We start from the raw sequence: 20,755 nt of genomic DNA on the forward strand, positions 1-20,755 counted from the left end.
GGTCTATTTGGTACGTGTGTTTAAAATCAAGTTTTTATTTTTTTAAATAACATTACACGTATTTCCACACATTTTTCACCCACACGTATTTTCAAAAAAATTGAAAACTGTTATTTAAACATATGTTCAAACGGGCTCATAAAATTTTTTTTTTCATGCCCTAATCCCACCAAGCAAACAGTGTTTTTCCCTCTCAATTCTCAATCTTAGGCTCCTAGTTCCACCTATGACCTAACCTTCTACTCTTTAAGAACACAAACTCTCTGTCTCACACCCTCATCAAGACTCGTCCCTGACTCTCAGTCTCTCTCTCACAAAGAAAGACTTTCCTCTCAGTCAGTCTCCTTATCATCTTCGTTCTCTACCGTTGCTCTGCCACTATATAGTTCTATCTTTGGTAACCCTAACCCTAATTTTTTTGGTTTTATTTTGAATTCATTGAATGTTTCTTGTTGATTCTAATTTTTGTTTTTGTTTTTGTTTTTTTTATTTTGTTTTGTTTTTTGTTTTTTTGTTTTGTTTTTTGTTTTTGTTTTTTGTTTTTTGTTTTTTTTTTTTTTTGCGTTATTTTCTTGTAATTTCAGGGGTAATTAAGAGATTAAGCTTTAGCCTAGTAAAGGACTAAATCTCAAAGGCTTAAAGAGTTCCTGGGTATTTTCTCATACTATTTATATTTTTTTTTGAGTTCACTAATGTTTGATTTTTTTTCCTATGCTGTTTGATTTTGTTTGAAGGGTTCAAAGATTGTAAATTCATTTGTTGATCATCCTATTGAGTGATTATACTATTGTGATTTTAGTTAATTATATCATGCTATTATGGTTTTAGTTGATTATCTTGTTGTTGTGATTTTAGCACTGAGTAAGCTGTGTGTATGGTTTTTGTTTACTAATATGTTATTAAAATTAGTGCATGACTCTGTGTTTTAGTTAAATGTTTCTTAGAATAGTAATTTTTAAAAGTCTAGCCCATATAACTGAACGAATCACACCGAGCCGCCAAGATTAACAGCACCTTGTATAGACCGGTTCTTACCTTCCAAAAGTGAGGTGCAGTCAAGCATAGGGTGAAACCGCACTCTATAGGCGTGGTGCGAAAAACCTCTTCAAAACCGACCGAATTGAACTGTGTACACCCCTAACGTTGGGTGGAGGTGAGAATATTTAACTACATTTATTTATTAATTTTTTTAGAGAATTGATATTAGATTCCCATAAATAGGGAAGCAAATCTAAAGAAGACCTAAAAAACAGCCCACATCACAATATCACATTACCTATTACACATTGTTCATTCCTCGTATCAATATTTTGATAACTTTAATGAAGAAAAGTTAGAGAAATAATAAAAAATAGGAAATCTGATATGTGTGAAAAAGAAAAAGAAAAATTAGCCAACTAAAATAAAAGAAATTTTTTGAAAAGCTGATATCAATGCTCTGCACTACTTTTTCTCTTGTGCGAGTGAGGACGACAAGCTCAGACAAGGAAGGGTGAGTGGGTGACCCTTGACTACACATATCTTCTCCTACGCCGGCCGTATCAATTGTGCGGAAATTTAATAAGACGTTAGAATCTCTGAGTCTGGGACACGGAAGGGTGAGTCGGTAACTTTCTGACTTCTTTAGTCTTCCATATTCATAATGTTATATTATACAAGATTTGACCCTACAATTCAATTTGGTGCGGGAGGAGACCAATTTTGGCTGCTGAAGGATTTGTGGTATTAATAATTTGAATTTTACCCGCACACCTTTGGTGCGGTCACTTTAGAAGGAAGTTTCACACACACATATACATTTAGATTATGATAGAATAGAATTTTTATCTTGTATTAAAAAAAATTGATTTTTGGATCTCTTTTGGCACCTCTTCCAATTTTTCCTATTATTTTGAAGAGCATTCACATTAAGGTTCTCAAAAGATGTAGCTTTTAGCAACTTAAAAACTTACTTTATCTTTATCTATTTTAACAACTTACTTTACAAAACACCCAACATCAATAGTTTTTTTTAGCATTAGCATTCAACATAATAAAATAATATATTCAACACAATAAAATACTTTATCAAACAGTCACGCGTGTATGGGGGGAATAAAAAATTCTTTTTTGCTTTAACATTCGGCTATAGCCTACAATGAGTTGCTAGAGATATTAGCCCATGTAGCTAAGACTAAATTTTTTTTTTTTTTTAACTTTATCTTCTTTGATGTAGTGCTTTTTTAGTGGGTTGGTTGCTATTATAGATTTTTAGTTAGCATTCTTAATGTGAATGCTCTAAATACCTAAAATCCTATCTATCCATTGGAATAGTCACTTCCCTTGAAAAAGAAAGAACTACATGGAGTTGCAACCCTAATTTTAAAGGAAATTAGAAAGAAATATACAAGATGAAATTCTGAATTTAATCTTAGTAAATGGATTGTATTGTGTCAACTAATATGATCAAGTACCTTTATTTTAAACTTCAAAAAAAAAAAAAGATGAAAAATTACACTTTACCATCTAAACTATATTTCATATTATGATTTGCACCCTAAACTTTTTGAATACTCGTTTTGCATCCAACGTTTCATGAGATTTATGAGGTTCTAGATTTAAAATTGGTGTGTATAGGATATGAGGACTGCATAATGGTGGCTTAAAGCCTAGTCCTAAGGCCCCCAATAAAATAAAATAAAAAACTGCTACCCCTTTTATAAAAAAAAAAAAAAAAAAAAAAATAAACAACATATTGATAATCTCTATCCCCTTTTTAACACAAAAACAAAAATTTATAACGACACATTTTCTTAATCAAGATAAAGAGAACATCATTTCTAATAAAATAATTACTTTTTATTTCTTTTTGTTAAATTCAATGTTAGAACCATAATATTTGATTCTCTATATGAAATTAACTTTAGTTTGGTTAGTATTGATTCATCAAATTATTTATTTAACTTACCAAATTAACATTAATTTGGTTAGCATTACATAAATTTAGTTAATTGATATATTTAAATATAAAAGGTCTTACTTAAATTTATCATCTTAAAGCATTCCCATCCACTTATGCCAAAAAAAGAAAAAAAGAATTTTTTTTTTTACCTCACTAAAAGACCTCTTTATCTATTTTATATAACCACTCACTAAAAGAACCCTTTATCTATTTTACATATATAACTACTTTTACAACACACCATACATCTCATTCTTTATTTTACAATGCATCATATTAAAATAATCTTACTTTAATGCTATTGTGGGCAAGAGAGAGTCAAACAGTAGAGGAGAGAGATTAAAAAAGGAATAAAAACTCTACACAATGTCATAGTGATTATTTATGCAAAATGCCCCACTAGATATGAGATGTTTATATGTATTTTTGTGAACAATAATGTCACGCATTTTGCATTTAGATGGATTTTACATTATCCAATGAGAATGCTTTTAGGGCCCATTTGGTTGGAGGGGTTGAAAAGTAGGAGGATGGAAGATTAGGAAGGGATAGAAAAGTGGGAGAATAGAAGATATTTAGTTTTCTCTCATTTATGTTTGGTTGAGAGGATAGATAAGTGGAGAGATGAAAAACTCATTTGTTAGGTTGAAAAAAAAAATAAAAGGATGGAAAATGAAGTTGGTATAAATTTACAATTATATCTCTATTAATAAAATAACAAGTAATACATTTTTTATTAAGAAATTGTGTATGGACCTTTCAAATTATATATGTATATATAATTTGAAAAAAAAAAAAACGAATGAGAAGTATTGGAAAAGATAAGAAGAAGAAAAAAAGAACAAAGAAAAGAATGAAGTAAATAGAATAGTACATATAAATATAGAGACACAAAAATCAAAGAAAAAAAAAAAAAAGATGAGAGGCAAAGAAGAAAGAACCCATTTGCATGAGAGTATTTTGGTTAGCTAATTTTCATGAGCATTTTCCACTCAGTTTTTTCCTCATTTTGGAGAGAAATGTTTTTGGTGGACCCGGGGAGAAAACACCAGAGTCCTACTAAATTTTTTCTTCTCCATCCTCCAACCAAACACTCACTAAAAATATTTTCTTTCTACTTTTCTCACCTAAATTTTCCATCTTCCCTAAAATCTCTTAAACCAAATGGACCCTTAGACTCCAAATTATATCGAGTCACTTGCACCGACAGAATTGAGAAAATGGTTAGGTGTTCAAATTAGACGCCCACGATTAATAATAAAAATTGCGGAGCTTTCACTTAGGGCTTTAACCAATTAGACAATTGCCTTAGTGGTATGGTGGAAGAGCCATCCAGTTTGGAGTTCAATTTATACATACCCTCTATGTGCTGCCTCACTTGGCTAGATGCAATGTACATTCCAACTAAACTAATAATTAAGGACTTCTTCCGGTTCTCGCCCTGTAAGCATCTTTTCATTTTCTTTATTTCTCATCCACATGCTGCATAATCTTCTCTTACATACATTCGTAAGACAAAATTCCACAAGTTCCATATTTACTACTAAGGCTGAAGATGAACACACATAGAAAGATGGATATAGCCTTGAAAATTACCTTTACGTGGTGGCTATGGTGGTTGAGATTGGCTGTAGCAAACCCACAGATCAATCTGTTAAACAGTGGGTGTAGCCAATACAACGTGTCCCGCGTGTCAAATTTCTACAACAATCTAAACGCAACGTTCTCGGACCATAGAGCACAGCTGAACAACAACAAATACTTTGCAACTGCACAGCAAGTGAAGGGTTCGGAACCTGTCTAGGCCATGTTGCAGTGCAGAAAGTACCTGTCTAATGCTGACTGTGTTGCTTGCTTCACCACCACTGGGTCGCAAATTCGCAACTGCTCTGCTGCCAACAGTGCCCGTGTCATCTATGATGGCTGTTTCTTCAGGTAACACCACTGATTTTGCTGTGGTTCGTTTGTTGTTTCACTTTGCTGACAGCGCACCTATTTTCTATCTCGTAATGATATTGAGATAGAGATTTCTTTTTTCTTCCTATTTATTTCTACATCTTGCGAAATCTACTCCAAGGGGTGTGGTCATGCCCAAGCTTTGCCAACTTCTAAAATCTCTCACTCGCATATAGTGGGCATGACCAAGCCATGCATATATCTCTCGTGTCATTAATTTCCTAGCGATGCCCCTTTAGACCACATCTTCAATGGTCATAAACAATATGCCAAAGTGGCAGGCCACATCTTCAATGGTCCTAAACGATATGCCAAAGTAGCAGATAATATATTATAAGCTTGTTTAAAAAACTCTATATATTACTTTCGTGATTATGTGTTCTAATAAGTATTATTATTTTCTTAAAAAAAAAAAATATAAGAATGTTTATCTCATATCAGTTGTGTGTAAATATAGGAATGTTTATCTCATATCAGTTGTGTGTGTTAAAGTTTCAGTCCTTATAACTCCAGGCTACTATTATAAAGGTTAGACCCCTTTTGTGGTAATACTCCAGGCTACTAGCTACTACAAAGGTTAGACCATTTTATAGTGGTACTCTAGTTATATAATGTATTATTTCTTTTTAAATAAAAAAAATAGCAGACAATGAAACCTCTAACTCGTGACATGGTCAAAGGTCACACACGACCAGGGCACTTCGTGCCCCCTCCTATAGAAAGGCCCTCAAATATTTTTCCTCTACTTTTAAGAAGTCTCAAACAATTGAGTAATGCTATAGATAATGCAATTTTAAATACATGAGACCAACAAATATATGTAACAATTAATATAATTTGTAGATGGTGACAACTTATTAAATGTATTTATTAATTGCTTTTTTTGATTGATGATATATATTTGAAGGACAAAATTTAGTTATAAAATTAGTTGTAATCAAAGGCTACCTTACTCAATATCTTTTTATTAGAGGTAAATTTTGACAAATTTACCATTGGATTACATATTCTTTTTATATCCTCTATACTTGCAAAATTTCTAAAAAATTAAAAATCAATAGTTATGTCATTAATAAATTGTTTAAATTACAAGTTTTTATTACTTAAAATTATGTATAAAATATAAGTTTATAGATCATATAATAAATTATATCTAATTAATACAAAATTTGACATATGTATTAAGAGCATAAATAACATGCAATTCAACAGTTAAATTTACAAAATATGTAATAATATTTATTTTATTGAATAAGATTGTAACCTTAGGTTACAACCAATCTTGTAACTAAATTTTGTTCATCTTTGTAAGCCTCAAGTTTTAAAATTTATAAGGAAAAAAATTGACTATAAAATTGATTGTAGCCTTAGGCTACAACTGCCTTTAAAAAAAATTAACATTGTTACATATTTTGAAAATCTAACTGTTGGATACACATTTCAAATTTTGTACCAATCAGATATTATTTACTATATGATCTATAAGTTTATATTTTATGTATAATTTTAAGTTATAAAAACGTACAATTTAAACAATTTATTAATAACATAACTATTGATCTTTAATATACTTATACGAGAGAGAGGGAGAGAGAGAATCATATAAAATCCTTGGACAAAAATAATTAGTGAATAGAATAAATGCTCCCGCTCATTAACACAAAATGAATTAAATACTTTGGTATAAATGCAAAGGCTTAATGATCTAGCTAGAAGACAAAATGAAGGAAAATTTTTAAAGAATGTGTCACTTAGCAAATCCTTAGAGCAGTATTAAGGATTTTCAAAACCAACAAGAAAAAGAAAAAGAAAAAAAAGAAAAAAAAAAAAATCTAAACCCGGACCATTTCCTCATAAGTTGGACTCTAATTGCGAAATTCCCATATTCATGGAAGCAACTGCTATCTAAAAAATATTAAAGTTGAACAATTTCTAGCCATCATGGCACTCCCTCACTGGCGCGTGTGTGTCGATGATGTTAGCGTATGTCTGAATGTATGTAAATAAAGGAAAAACAAAACAAAAAAATAAAACGAAACATAACCATCTTGCTTGTTATATCATGTACTTTCAATTCAATGAAAAAGCTTTACAATAGGACTGTTAGATATTTTGTTCGATATTCATTAAAAAAAAAAAAAGGATTTTGTTTGATACTTTATATAATAAGTGACAAACAACCTAGACCTCTCGGTTTTTTTTTTTGGGAGAAACTAGCCCACAAGGGGGCAGAAATTATTCATTTAAAAGACCAAGATCTTGGTTGTAAACATCCACAATGTTAGGAGGGACTTCCTCCATCCAAACTAACAGAGGATTACAAAATGATCTACGGGCTAGGTGATGAGCTACACTATTACCCGAGCGCTTAACATGAAGAAAAGAAATACCACTAAAGGAATAAGATAGAGCATGGATGTCTCTTAAAATGTGGCCCCAGTCTGAAGAAATGAGAGATTTCTCCTTGATGGCATTGATTACAACTTCAGAGTCTCCTTCAACCAAAACTCTCTCAAAACCAAGCTCTCTGGCAAACAAGAGAGCCCTTCTCGTTGCTATCACTTCCACTGTCTCCATTGAAGTAGGCAGGGGAATTTTTTGTGAAAGGGCAGCCAATACTAGACTAGCCGGATCACGAATTATCATGCCTAGACTTGCTGAAGAATGGGTTGAGAAAATAGCGTCGTCGAAGTTCACTTTCACTGTATCAGGGTGTGGAGGCTTCCACTGAACAGCACGGGCTGTTCTTGGGAATTTTGCGTGGACTGGACGGAGGTGGTGGAATTCATGCACCAATGCACGGGCCTGCTCTGGAATTTTTTCAAGGGTTGAACCAGCAGCCCCAAAGGCTGCTCTGTTTCTACTCATCCAAATCAGGGAGATGATATTTGCAAACACCTCCACACAGCTGGGGTCCCGAAGGGCTAAGTACATAATCTCAGGGAATGCCGAGTGTGGTGAGGTAGTCTCCTTGAGCTTAGCAAACTAAGGGAGCCACACAAGATCGAGTTTCTGGTAGGAACATAAGGCGTGGGCAACGGTCTCGGGTTCCAAGTTGCAGTTGGGGCAAGTATCTACATGTAGAAGCTTTCGCCGAGTCAAATTGACCCTCGTGGGGAGAGAGTCATTGCAAGCACGCCAAGGAAAGGTACAGATTTGGTTTGGAATGTGGAGGTTCCAGATTGTTTTTCCATGTATTATTACCTTCAGATTGGTCAGAAACACCCAGTGCAGCAAGCTCATCCCACTCACAAGCCAGTTTGTACCTAGATTTGACCAAGTAAACCCCATTACGGTTCTTTGGCCAATACAACCAATCCTGTGTGTCCATTAGACTCAAAGGAATCGCTTTGATCACCTTTGCCTCCATTGGGACGAAAATAGCATCAACTCGATCAGATTTCCAGCAGTGCAACTCATGGTCGATTAAATCAGCCACCTTCATATCCGGGTCATGATCACGGGGTGGAGAGATAACTTTACCCGAGCCCCCTCCGGTCAACCAAAGGTCATCAAAAACCTTGGTACTTAAATCAGTCTATTCAAAATTTTAATGGGAGGCTCTCACATGACTTATAACCTTCCATCACTTATGGGTAGTAATTAAAATATTTGTTGTATTAATGGAGGTTTCATATATTGCAAACTTTATTTTTATGTTATTTAGGTATGAGAGCAATAACTTCTATGATCAAACCACTTTGCCGGGTAATGAAGGGCTTTGTGAGAATCGGACTGCATCGCAGCCTACTACCTTTATTACAGCCGTGGAAGAATTGTTACAAGATCTCCAAGTAGCAACCCCTAAGATTAATGGTTTCTTTGCTGCAAGCAAGAAGGAAATAGTTGGTGATAGTGGGGAAATAGTAACAGCGTATGGTGTAGCACAATGTATTGAGACCGCTAGTGAGAGTGGTTGTCAAGATTGCTTGAAACCGGCATCCAACAATATAAAAGTTTGTCTTCCTGGTGTATATGGTAGGGCAATAGATGCTGGATGTTTCATGAGGTACTCAGATACGCCTTTCTTTGCTGATAACCAAACTACCAACATTGATTTCTTCTTCGAAAATAGTGAGTTTTGTATGAAATCTTTGCCTAGCTTAAGTTTTATATAAATAGCCGTTGTATCAAAATTGTCATGTTGTTGGACCAAAATGGCATTTGCAAATTTTAAGTTATTATACGCAGGAAGTTCAAGTAAGAAGAAAGCCATTATTGGAGGAGTAGTTGGAGGTGTAGGTGCTCTTTTCATTATAACTTTGTTTGTCTTGCTTAAACTATCAAGAAGGCCCAAGGAAGATCTTAGAGGTAATACCACCTAGGTTTTACAATGATATTTGAATTATGATGTCTTGTGTTTGCTTCTTTTTTAAATTAAAAAAAAAAAAACTATAAAATTCATGACATTATTATTTCAAATAATGTTTTTGTCTAATTAGATATAGATACATCAATATTTATATATGAATTTTCTTCATATAATGAAACGACCATAATTGCTTTCCTCCATAAAGGTGACATATTAGGGGCAACTGAACTGCGAGGCCCAGTGAATTACAAGTACAAAGATTTGAAATCTGCAACAAGAAATTTCAGTGAAGGAAACAAACTTGGAGAAGGAGGTTTTGGTGATGTATACAAGGTAAAAATAAAGTAATCAGAGTTTAAAAAACATCATATGTTTCATCACATTGTTCCAATGATTTCAACGAGTATAGCCCCAATTTTGTTTTCTAATTTCAATCAAATTTTCAATTATGGTATTGTTATATAACGGGCATTGGTGTCATGTATATGTCTCATTTTTCCAATGTCCTATTATTAAATTTCCATGTACAATTACTACTTACTATAGCATTATAATTCTCTTCTTGTATGGTGGACTAATTTGCCATGCCTTTATTTTGTGTATCAATGACTAGGGTACTCTAAATAATGGGAAGATAGTTGCTGTCAAGAAACTAGCTATAGGAAAATCCCCCAAAATAAAGGCAGATTTCGAGAGTGAAGTGAAGCTTATAAGTAATGTTCATCACCGGAATATGATCCGTCTTCTTGGGTATTGTAGCAAAGGACCAGAACGACTTCTTGTCTATGAATACATGGCTATTAAGTTCTTATTTGGTAACCTACACTCATCTCTTCATTCTTAAGAAAGCTTAATCTCTTATAATTGAAAACTACTTTTGAAATACATGCATTTAATTTAGTTTAAAAGTACGCTTAGATCTTATTGGGATATAGGTGAAAAACAAGGCTCCCTTGACTGGAAACAACGGAATGATATAATCTTAGGCACAGCTAGGAGACTTGCCGACCTGCACGAGGAATTCCATGTGCGTATAATACATAGAGATATCAAAACCAGCAACATTCTTCTTGACGATGATCTCCAGCCCAAGATTGCAGACTTTGGGTTAGCAAGGCTTCTACCTGAGGGGCAAAGTCATCTCAGCACCAAATTTGCCGGAACATTGTATGTCAAACTAGTAAAAATCATCCTTCTTTGGAGTTTGTCATTGTACTCACTACTTTGCATGGTTTGTGCATTACTTGCATAAAATTTGAAAGGAGGTGTCACGTAAGAGTGAGATTTCCTAACACATTATGATAAAGAAAAGATGCTTAATTAAAAAAATACAAAAGGTGGGGTTAATTATGTCAAAAACCTTATAACTTAATTGACACATCTTAGTATTTTCAACAAAATCTAGGGTTCAAATCCCTGTCTCTCAACTAATTAAAACATAAACTTTTAAATATATATATATATATATATTCAATTTAACATATTAAGTTAAAACTTCTACAAGAAAGAGGCAAATACCTAGCCCTCCTTAGGTAGAAAACAAAAAATCAACAATTCTAAAAGCTATAGGCTCTCCTCAAAACATCAGCTTTTTTGAATTTCAAAACTCGTTCATCTCTTTAGTGATTCATTCTTAGTAGTAATTAGTTTCTTATATTTATATAATTATGTTGGCGTCTTTAGTGTAGAAATTTGGTAATCTCTTGGTGTTCATTCCCTTTAATTGTTAGAAGTTATTCTCTTGTTCAAAATCCTTGCTACCTTATCTCTTTTTTCTTTTCTCTCATGTTGATTTTATCTTCTCTTTGGATGGATTTTTTTTCCTTTTCGTTTTTTAACCCTTTCTCTCCAAAATCACAATGAGCACTTAAGTTGCTTAAGTAATTTTTAAATAATCTCAGAGTACAGGAACATGGTATTCTTTCCTTTCACATTCATAATAGACCTTGTTAATTAAATTCATAGTGAGTCTGCTATGAATATAAGAGGAGTGAGTACCACATTACTATACTTGATAATTACTTAATAATTTTCCAAGTTGCCTAGGTCTCTTCTTTTTCTTAGACAAATTTTTGGGCTGAAAATGAGTTTAACCCTCACCCTCCCTTAAACCCTCCATCCTACCACCTAGGCTGGCCAGCAGTAACCTTACCATCGTATCAATTTGAAAATCTAAAGATGTCATATGAGGGCTTAAAAATTGGGCATGGTTAACTTTAAACAGTTAGCTAGTCATCTAGTCAGCTTTCTAAAGATGTCATATGAGAGGGTGATTCAAAGAACAAGGTAATTAAGGAAATTTGAAGAAAAAAAAAGTCATTTCTCATTTAAGACAAATATATCATTTAAGACAAATTTATAGAGTATAGACTCACATGTGAAGTTTCAAATCTATTACATTTAAATTTTAAATGACGTAAATGTTTGTATATCTATTAGATTTATAAAATTTAATTTAAACCATGAAATAAATCCATTTTAAATTATAAGAGAATTATTGTCTTATGGATTGATAGGGCCTAAACATGTTTAAGATTTTTCTAGATATTAAAAAAAAAAAAAGATTATTAAGGAGGTCATTAAATTATATAAATCAGACTTTTGGGACCTAACACGTAATATAACTTATTGACCTTGTGCTGGCAATATATTGAAATTTACTTTGAAAATTTTGAGTCAAGTAGGTTTCTTTAAAAAAATTGTCTCTTCTTTCTTCGTATGTGTGTGTTAAAAATACTTAGTATTAAAAAAAAAAAAATAATTTTCATAATGAGTAAAATGTGCCTCTTAATATTATGTGCCTGTGGTGGCAAGCCTCTTGGCTTCTGACAAAACTTATGTATGTTGTAATAGACTCATTAACTCTTAATTTATGCAATTATCATGGTTAACTGAAAAAAAAGAAAAAAAAGTGCCTCTTTCAAGCCTGAAATGACAAGAAAAAAAAAAATTATCGGGAGAAGACAAGAATATGGTACCCCTAGCCCTAGGATTGCAAGGTTATTATTATTTTTTTTTTCTTCAAATTTCCTTAATTACCTTGTTCTTTGAATCACCCTCTCATATGACATCTTTAGAAAGCTGACTAGATGACTAGCTAACTGTTTAAAGTTAACCATGCCCAATTTTTAAGCCCTCATATGACATCTTTAGATTTTCAAATTGATACGATGGCAAGGGTGCTACTGGCCAGCCTAGGTGGTAGGATGGAGGGTTTAAGGGAGGGTGAGGGTTAAACTCATTTTCAACCCAAAAATTTGTCCAAGAAAAAGAAGAGGCCTAGGCAACTTGGAAAATTATTAAGTAATTTCGGAGTACAATAATGTGGTCTATTATGAATATGAGAGGAGNATGGACACTATAAAATAAAGTTATGGGCGATAATAAAAACTTCAATACCGTTGGTAAAGTTTTATATTATATTTTTTTAATAAATGTTATGTTCATAATATTTTTACAACACTTTCACAATAAATTTTAAATGATAAGTTGTTAATTTGTTATCGGCAATTAATAGTGTGTTAAAAAAGTAATTCTAGTGATAAATTTAAATTAGAACTATTGAATAATGATAACTTATCACCTAAAATTTGTTATGAAAATATTGTAAATTTTTTTTTTTTTTTTTTATAATTTAAACAAATATGATGGAGCTTTGGATAACAAAAAGTATATTTTAATCACAATGACTTGGAAACAAGTATCATTAGAACACAATTAATAATAATAATTGTAGGGTCTATATTTGTGGCTCAAACCCAAGAGGTATGTAATATGAGCCCAACAAGCCCAATACAATGAATTTGTAAAGAGTGGGTGAAAGAACTAGGCGGTTTGTGAACTAAACAACAGTTAATCAAGGTTTAATAGATAAATAAGTGCAAGAACAAACTTGAAACTTGAATAAATTGTTGTCCGAGGAGACCAACTTTTGTTTATATACTTCTTAGAGCTACAGTAAACATTATTTCTCTCTTCCTTTCTCTCTTTTTTCGATTCCCCTTTTATGAGAGGTCTCTTACATTTATATAGTTTTCTTTTTAGACCATCTTGATCGTCCACTTGTTCTTCATCTAAGCATGCACTTGAGTACATGTCCCATCAGGTACCTTCTTTGGTTCTCAACGAGCTATGGCAGCTAAGACTGAACTGTTCAAGGGTCTTCTTCACATAAATGCAACCAGAAAAGTTGCTACAGTGCATTTAATGTGGTGGTAGCAGCTTTTCCTTTAGATATTTCTTTGTTCTTATCATTTTTCTACGTGCCTGAAGTTTATCCTAATCGTTAAAACTTCCAGGGAGGTCACCAAAACCACCCAGGTATTCGTTTGACCGATATTCTTCATATCCGAGGAGGACATACTCCTCGGACTACATTCCTCTACCATTTCCTTGCGCGGTTCTCCAGGCCAAAACCTTTCTCAATAATTCACTTCTCTTCGGATGTACTCACATCTTCAAATAGGGCCTAAGGCCCAATATGTACATTTAAGCTTTTATCCCCACAATAATAACAATAATAATAATAATAATAATAAAAGGTATTAGTAGAACACATAATATACATTATTGTCAGTTTTTTTAAGACATTATCCCTCTTTTTATGTATGTGTTAAATTACTTAACATTTTATAATAAATAAAAATAAAAATCTATTTTAGTGTAGCTCCCTCGGCTAAGACGGTTTTTTTGTNTTCAAGTCTCTAGGAGGGAGTTTCACACACATATACACTTAGATTAGGTTAGAGTAAAAATTCTATCTTGTATAAAAAAAATGTTATTATTCTTTCACAAAAAAAAAAAAAAATATATATATATATATATAAAAGTAATTGTCTACCACTTACAACATCTCATTCCAATAAATGATGAAAAATTTTCCCTAACAAAATTAAGAAAACTCCTTTATTGATCTACCGAATATGCAAAATACTTTTTTTTTTTTTTGAGAAAGATGCAAAATACTAACAATTTTTTTTTTTTTTTTTTTTTTTGTTGAGAAAGATGCAAAATACTTGTTAGTACTAGGTTCTTTATTTTCTTCCATTGATCTAGACGGATGCCAAAGGGGTCGTTGGACATTTTTAGATAGGGTCATAAACGGAATGGACACATAATATAATAATTGTTCATTTATCCATTTATTATTTATTTGAACTAATAATTAATACCTATTATTCACACAACTAATTTATTTTAGACACCACTCAACCCACTCATAACCCAATTATTATATTCACATTTGTAATTACAAAAATTTTAAAACCTCCCAACTAACCAAATGACCCCCTTTGTATTTTCAAAAATGACCCAAATATCCATAAACTCATAAAACCTCTAAGATGACCATCCCCCCCCCCCCCCCCTCCCAATCTTTATGAAATCTCTAAAATAACCAAAATATCTCACCATAACTTGTAAATAAAAAAATACCCTTGAAACTCCAAAATGATTGAAATACTTAGAAACCTAAACAAATAGAAAAAAATATCCTCAAAACCTCCAAAACAATCAAAATACCCCTCCTCACATAAACATCTAAAATATCATCGAAAATGACAAAAATCCTCTTAGACTTCCAAAATAACCAAATTACTCCTAAAATCTCTTAAATAAACAAAATAACCCTGAAAGCTCCAAAATGACTGAAAGTCATAATCAAATTGAAAGATGGAAGAAAAGTCTTTGTACAAAAACCTTTTTTACCAAATTGAGTTTTGACTGGTTGAATTGGCTTAAAATGCAATGAATTATTTTCATACATACGTACATACATACATACATACATATATATATATATAAACTATCTTTGATATATTTAATTTCTATCATGCTACTATCTTTTTTTCCTGGATTCTGTGTGAATATTTCTCAATTGCACTTGTTGTAAACATCATATAGTATTTTGATATAAAATTAAAAGCCATTTCCGTTCAAAGATGCAAAAGATTGTTAGATGTTTCACTTGGATTTTCATTTACGCTATGTTTGTGTTTGTTTTGAAGTAAAATATTTTCAGGAAAATATTTTCATATTTTACAGTGTTTGTTTTGCAATAAAATATTTGGTCAAAAGTAAAATATTTTCAGCCAACCAAAATAACCAAGGCCAATTTGTGTAAAATATTTTACACTTGAAATATTGGTAAAACATTTTACATTTTGTTCTCTCTCTCAGCCCGATACTCTACCTATCTCTCTCACTCTCACACTGTATTAGTATTTTATACAAAACTTAGTCCACCATGGTCCTTCTCTCCCACCTATCACCAGCTTCACCTTAGGCACCACCCATCACCAGCTCCTCTCTTCGTCAGTGCTACCCATCACCAACTTCACCTGAGTTTTTTTTTTTTTTCCCCCTTTCTATAATCCTCCATTGTTGTTGTCAGCTCCACCATTTCTTGGCCACCTCCACTGTCATCCACTCATCCACAAGTTCTTAGTTTTAATTTTTTTCCCTTTACTGCCGAGTGGGTTACCGATCTGGGTTTTTGCTTCGTTTGGGTCTAGCGTGGCTACTTTGTTGTGGTAGTGGTTGGCTATGAGAAATATTCCAACAACGATTTTTGTTGTCATCCACGATTTTATACTTGCATTTTAAAAAATTTTAAAACACTCATATTCTTTATTACAATTTTAGGAATTCTGCATTGTTGCAGAGGAAGAAAAAAAAAGGGCATTTTTAACAACAAAAAGAAGCCTCAAAACCTTTCTCTTCAAAGTTCTCTCTCTATTGGTGTGGGTGAGTTTCTGTTAAGTAATTGGGGGTGTTTAAGTTTCAATTTGCTTAGAGATTTTGGGAATTTTTGGCATTTTTTTTCTTCTTCTTCCAGTGTAGAACTTGGTTTTCAAGAATCAAGGTAGTCCTTTTTATAGTCCTTGTAAACCAAAACTGTTTTGTCCTCAATCACAATGGTTTTAAGATAGTCTTTTTTGGAGTCCTTGTAGACTTTGACCTCTATGTACTTTTTGGAAGTTAATAAAACAATATTTTAATATTTTAATATTTTTTTCTGTCCATTTTACGTTGTGCCAAGTACTGAAAAATATTTTACACAACATTTTCATGTACATAGTCAAATACTGTAAAATGAAAATATTTTCCTGCAAATATTTTACATGTAAAATATTTTATTTTTGCAAATATTTTACGTTGAAACAAACAAAGCGTTAAGCTTTTTCATTGTAGACATTTTTATATTCTTTATGGAATTATGGTTTTTGAAGAGGCAGTACGCTCTTTAGTGTACTAAGAATTATCTATAGGTGTTCTGGATTTAGTGACCTTTTAGGTGCATTTTTATTATTTTGGAGATTTTGATTTTATTTTGATCATTTTAGAAAGACTAAAATGCAAAACTAACCCTTTAAGTTTCATCAGATTTCATTTTAGTCCTCTAACTTTGCTTTTTGTTCATTTCAGTTCTCTAACTTTCAAATTTATTCAATTAAGACTTTTCCATCAACTTTTATTATATGTTGTGGTTAATTTTTCAATTTTTTAAATTTTTCTTCAAATTTTTTAAATTAAAAAAAAATCTATTAATGATTGAAAAAAATTTTCCAAATTTTTTTTTCCCAAAAATTTTAACAAAGGTTATCAGAAAGGCCTTAATTGAATAAATTTGAAACTTAAGTAATTGAAATGAATGGCAGCAAAGTTAAAGGACTGAAATAAAATCTGAAGAAAATTAGATGGTCAATATTACATTTTAGCCTTTTAGAAATTTTGGGAGGAAATTTTAATGATTTTGGATGTTTTAGGATATTTTGGTCATATTTAGAGGTTTTTAGGTATTTTGATCAATTTTGATATTTCAAAGGGTATTCTTATTATTTTCTTTGAGGTTTAGGGTGGTATCTTGGTCACGTTTGATATTTTGTGAGTATATTGGTCATTTTGAAGATTTTAGTGTTATGTTGGTCATTTGAAAGGTTTCAAAAGTATTTTTGATCATTTTAGAGCTTCGTGGATATATTCTTCATTTTAAATATTTAGGGGATATTTTGATTATATTTGAGGTTTTAAGGGTATTTAGTCATTTTTGAAGTTTTAGGGGTATTTTGATCATTTTGTAGCTTTCAAAGTATTTTAATCATCTTATAGGTCCTAGGAGAATTTTGGTCATTTTGAAGATTTTAGTATTTTAATAATTTGAAGGTTTAAGAATATTTTGGTTGCTTTCTAGGTTTCAATGGAATTTTTAGTCATTTGGGAGCTTTCAAGGATATTTTCAATTAACTAAATAACCTCACCATCATCATTCACTAGCCCAGCATATGCTTGTAAAAATAATGATCTAGTTGTATGGAATGGATAAAAGAAATTCTAGACATGTAAAACGATGAAATCTCGTTGTATGGAATATACACTTGTTACTTGTTAAAAATAATAATAATTAAGATATAGATTATTGAATTAAATTCAATAATGTGTGAAACACTTGTTACTAGCAATCCTTTGCTTGTATTATGCATGTTCTCCTTATATGGACAAAAAATCAACTAAGTACATATACTTATCCTGAAATTCTTAGTACGTGGTTTGAAAACAACCAAAGTTAATTTCACATGTGATTTATGTTTATGGGTCCCTATTTTATGTTTCTCAAAAAAAAAAAAATTATGGTGCAATTATAGGCATGGAAACTGTACGAGAATAACAAGCATTCGGAGTTGGTGGACGAAACCTTAGACCCAGAAATTTTTTAATTTCTTTTGAAATATATAGTTCTTTCATTTGTTGTTCTGCAACTTCTGCAATTCACATGTTAAAATTCTATTCTTTGTTTGTCTACAGGAACTTGGTTTTTTTAATTTTTTGTGTTTGTGCTTAGTAGCTTTAATAAACTGAACTTTTCATTTGGTGATAAGCTCTGTTTTCTATCCACTTTCATTATTCTCTCTTGCAATTATAAGAATTATTTATTTTTTGTATTGTTTTAATTCTTTCTGATACTTGTGCCTGCAAATTCTTTTCTTAGGCTTTGGTTTCCTTGACAACCACAAATTCATGTCTCACCTAGGGAGGGCTTGAAATTTCCCTTGCAATTCTTCTTGTTTCTTTGTCTTCTCTTGTTTAAATTTTGGTCATTCAATTCGAATGTGATAATGCCTGTTGATGTTGAGAGACTGGTAGATTAACAAAGTTTTTGACCTTAATATGGTTGCCAGGGAAAATAATACAACTTTTTTGGTTCATTGCTTATTTGAAAGTGGTAATTTCTCTTATTGGTATGGTGCAGGTAGATTGATGCTGATCTTGTGGTTGCCTAGGTTGAGTTTTTCAGGTTATTGGTTTGTCCTGTGATTGGCATGACTTAGGCTTTTTGTGAATTGAATTCTTTTAACTTACACATTTGGTCTTAGGATTATTATTTGTAAAAATTCTGTGAATCAAATTCTTTTAATCTATATATTTGGCTTTTGCATAATTATTTGTAAAAAAATGAATTGTGGTTCATTACAGGTATTATAAAATATGTATTGGAAAATATGTGTTGTAAGTACATTTCAAGTGCTATAAAATTGAAATTTTTTTTTTTAAAAAAAAAGGACCTATACCAATGCTTTTGAAAGCACTGGCATAGGTCCTTTTAAATTATATTGATCAAGACCAATACCAGCGCTTTTCAGAGTGCTAGAATAGGTATTGCCTATGCTAGCGCTTTCAAAAGCATTGGTTTAGGCCTTTTAAATTTTATTCATTCAAGACCTATACAAGTGCTTTCAAAACAGCTGGTATAGGTTATATTCACATTTTCATAAAGGCTGTCCCGACACAAGTAAAAACGCTGGGATAGGGTCCGAAAGTGACGGACCAATCCCAGCGCTTTTGAAAAGCGCTGGTACAGGTCCAGCAACCCTATACCAAGAGTCCAAATGCGGCATTTTGAAGTGCCGGGAAAAAAAATGCCGAGATAGGAATTTTGACCCTATCCAAGTGCTTTCTAGGGCTATCCCAGCGGCTTTCAAAATGTTGGGATAGCCCCCTTTTTTTGTAGTGAAAATAGAAGAAGTGAAGAGAACCGTAGAGATTGCTCTAATGTGCACACAGTCATCAACTTCTCTAAGGCCTTCAATGTCTGAAGTTGTTGTTTTGCTCAAAAGAAAGGGGTCACTAGAGCATACCCCACCTACTAAGCCAGCCTATGTTCATTCTGATAAGAAGGTTGGTGAAGAAAAATCAATTTCAACTGCCACGCCCATATCTAAAGCCATTGTCTCTATCTCTCAAATCTCGAGTCGCTAAACTATGGATATCTGAAATTCTTAAGCAACTTGTATGTATGAAGTTTGATAGTTTCCTTCATGCTTGTTAGATCTTGTGTGTGTGTCAGACATGGGCTTGTGAAGCTGTAATAATGAATCTCATTCACTATTTCCTTACTCTAGATGGGTATACGTGGAGATTGTAATATGAACTCACTCGCAGAATCTCTAGCTGAGTACAATTACTAGTGGTTGAATGAACAATTGGCTCAATTGCTTTCTTGAAAAACAAGAAACAATCATACTTTTTAGGTTTCTCCTCAACTGAATGGCAGTCGACAAGAAAACCTTTGAAGCTTATATCAAATAATCAAATAAATATCTCCTTTGTTCTAGTGATTGTGCAGATGCAAATTCTTTTCTTTAGATTAAGAACGTAGGTTTTGAAAGCTTTTATATCAGATAATAGAAAAGCGCAGAGAGAGAAACCAACTTGAAGTTGAGACACCAAATAAGAAATATGAAAGAGGATGTTGCTAGTGATAATGGTGTCATCCACATAGAGGAGGAAAATAGTGACCTTGGAAGTATGAAGTACAAATAAAGAAGGGTGAATCGATGGAACAAATGATAGGTGAATCGATCAAACCAGGCCCAAGGTGCCTATTTAAGTCCATAAAGAGATTTATGGAGTTTGCAGACATGTTGAGGGATCAACATAACCCTGTGGCTACTGCATATAGACATCTTCCTTTAGAAATCCATGTAAAAAAGTATTAGAGACATCCAGTTGCCTAAGAGGCCAATGAAAACTCACAGCCAAGGAAAGAATAAGCTTGATAGTAGTTGGTTTCACCATAGGACTGAATGTTTCTGTGTAATCAATACCGGGTTGTTGGTGAAAGTCTTTTACAACTAGCCTAGCCTTATACCTGGTTATAGAACCATCTTAATTCATTTTTAGTTTGAATACCCACTTACATCCAACCAAATTGACCCCAGGGAACAAGAGACCATGTGTTTTGCTTTTGTAGAGCAGAAAATTTAGCATTCATGGCTTTGCACCAATTGAGGTATTGAGAGGCAATCTTGTAATTAGGAGGTTTAATGGCATTGTAGTCAATAATAGCCTTATAGCACAGTTTAGGCTTAGTAATGCCACTCTTAGACCTAATCTGCATAGAACGTGTATTAAGAATAGAGATAGACTGAACATTGGAAAATGATGTAGTAGGAAGAATAGGAGCAAATTGAGATGGAGGAATTAAAGCTGAATCAGGTAGAGAATGAGATTGTGAAGGAGGAACCGAGGCAGACTTAGAAATGATAGAT

General features: G+C 32.4%; 1 pseudogene; it reads left to right on the forward strand.

The window, feature by feature from the left end:
- The first annotated feature begins 4,514 nt into the window (after nt 1-4,514).
- Nucleotides 4,515-18,460, forward strand: LOC112006631 (cysteine-rich receptor-like protein kinase 2; annotated as a pseudogene).
- Nucleotides 18,461-20,755: the final 2,295 nt, after the last annotated feature.

The sequence above is a fragment of the Quercus suber genome, unplaced genomic scaffold (genome assembly GCF_002906115.3).
Source record: "Quercus suber isolate HL8 unplaced genomic scaffold, Cork oak 2.0 scaffold_689, whole genome shotgun sequence".
Taxonomy (NCBI): Eukaryota; Viridiplantae; Streptophyta; class Magnoliopsida; order Fagales; family Fagaceae; genus Quercus; species Quercus suber.